The 2,061-nt window shown below is 42.3% G+C and overlaps 1 long non-coding RNA gene across 1 annotated transcript; it reads left to right on the top strand.

Annotated features, from left to right (window-relative positions):
• Positions 1-564: 564 nt before the first annotated feature.
• LOC120441705 lies at positions 565-1,066 on the top strand. The gene is made up of 2 exons (XR_005614214.1): positions 565-871; positions 1,021-1,066. It is a non-coding gene; the product is annotated as an uncharacterized LOC120441705 (long non-coding RNA).
• Positions 1,067-2,061: the final 995 nt, after the last annotated feature.

Below are 2,061 nucleotides of genomic sequence, written 5' to 3'. Positions count from 1 at the left end.
TACAGCTGGGCTCGTCAGGCACTCTTCTTGGCTGCAGTGGTTATTATTATATTTACATACTTCCAGCTCCCGTTTTTGCTCCGTGACAGCTCGGACTTCCTTTCTCTCCCTCCCTCGCTCACAGACACATAACGTGTATGGCAGTCCATTCTCCCTGCAGCACGGACTACACTGCCTATGAAGCTACATTCTTTAGAGCTATGCCTGTAGCATTCTGTCTATTAGCTTAGCACAACAACAACAACAAAAAGGCGCTCTCTCACCCAGGAAACACGCAGAGAGAGAGCGCGTCACCCTGTAACCATGGAAACCGTAACGCTGCCGCCTGGAACAGCAGAACGTAGCTGTCAAACAAACCCAAATAATCCTGACCCGCGACAATATGAAACAGGGAAGTACCGCAGTGTAATCCATTTATTTCAACAAAGTAACTGTATTCTGAATACCACCTTTTTAAACGGTAACTGTAACGGAATACAGTTACTCACATTTTGTATTCTGAATACGTAACGGCGGTACATGTATTCCGTTACTCCCCAACACTGAAGACAAGTTGGTGTGTTGCCCTTAAGGCATTTCTCTGAATAAATAGGTTCATAAGTTTGAAATAAATAATTCTAAAAAGATTTGTCATTAAAAAATTAATATGTGTTGTTAAAATGAACAATTCATACTTTACATACGTTTTAGTTAAAAGGAAAATATCGCTAAAATGTATTTCCTGTTCTGGCGGCGCACTTCCGGTTCCGGTCAAGCACTTCCGGTTTTGGTCAAGCACTCGGTTTTTGCTGAGAAATAGGCTCCACATGCTAAAGGCAGTATGGAGATGTAATCAGATGCCATCTACTTTGAATTATCAGGCTGGAACGCCGTAAGTTACTTTATATGACAGTTTATACAGATAGCTTTGGATATTAATGTATATTTTGCTAACATGAATGTCTTAGTGAGAGTAATGCACTTTATTGATGTAAACATGTTTCTACCTGTTGAAATGGAGTTTATTTTCTGTCATTTCAGTTTTCACCACATGTTCATGGAGACAATTAAACAAGCTGCAACTAAACTCCAGGGTCTTCATTTGTGGTTTAACTCGGTGTCACCAACATCCTTGTTGAAAACACTACAGTGAAAAGGCGCCTACTGATGATTCATCACGGTCAAAATGGCATCCAGCAACAAGTCTGCACGCAGTTTAAGGAGCAGCCGCTCATCCGGATCAGCAGTAAGCGCTGCCCATGCTCGAGCTAAAGCAGAGGCTGCCAAGGTGAGAGCATGCTATGCAACAAAAGAAGCACAGTTAAAGGTTGAAAAAGCTGAAAGCGAACTGGAAAAGGCAAAAATAGGTGCAGAATTAGAAGTGTTAACATTACAGAGGGAAGCTGATGCTGCTGTAGCTGAAGCAGAAGTGCTAGAGGAAGCTGAAGCAATACAAGAAGAACCTGAGAGTAGAAAATCTCCATCAGAAAGTGTAAAATTAGAACGTACAAATGAATATGTACGATCTCAAATGGACACCAAGCTATCTCCCAGTCCACAAAAATTACCAACCACTTCTTGCCCCCAAGCAAGTTCACCCAACACATTTGTAACGTGGCATCCCTCTGAAGAAGGCAATTTAGAGCCACAACCTATCAACTCTGAAACAAGGCTTACCAAAGATAATATCGCTGCTCTAAATAAGCCCAGCCAGCTGAAAGGTGAAACAAAACCTAAAGTGGAGAAACAAAATACCTCTCACAACCCATGCAGCTCACCATTCATACCTCAACATAACTATAACACCACAGCCAGCATTTCAAATCCAGCAGAGCCCTTTGCCCAATACATGGCACGTCAAGATTTAATAATCTCAGGCCTTTACCAGTTCGACGATAGGCCAGAGAACTACAGAGCATGGTGCTCTTCGTTTACCATGACGAAGTTTACCTCATGACGAAGTGGTTAGGGAGGGAGTCAAGTGATCAGGTGAAACGCATACGTTCAGTATATGTCAACAACCCCACATTAGCGCTATACAAAGCATGGGAAAGACTGAATGAATGTTATGCAGCATCAGAA

Source organism: Oreochromis aureus, linkage group 9 (genome assembly GCF_013358895.1).
Source record: "Oreochromis aureus strain Israel breed Guangdong linkage group 9, ZZ_aureus, whole genome shotgun sequence".
In the NCBI taxonomy this organism is placed as follows: Eukaryota; Metazoa; Chordata; class Actinopteri; order Cichliformes; family Cichlidae; genus Oreochromis; species Oreochromis aureus.
The sequence above is the reverse complement of the archived record's forward strand: the minus strand, read 5'-3'. Positions and strand labels throughout refer to the sequence as shown.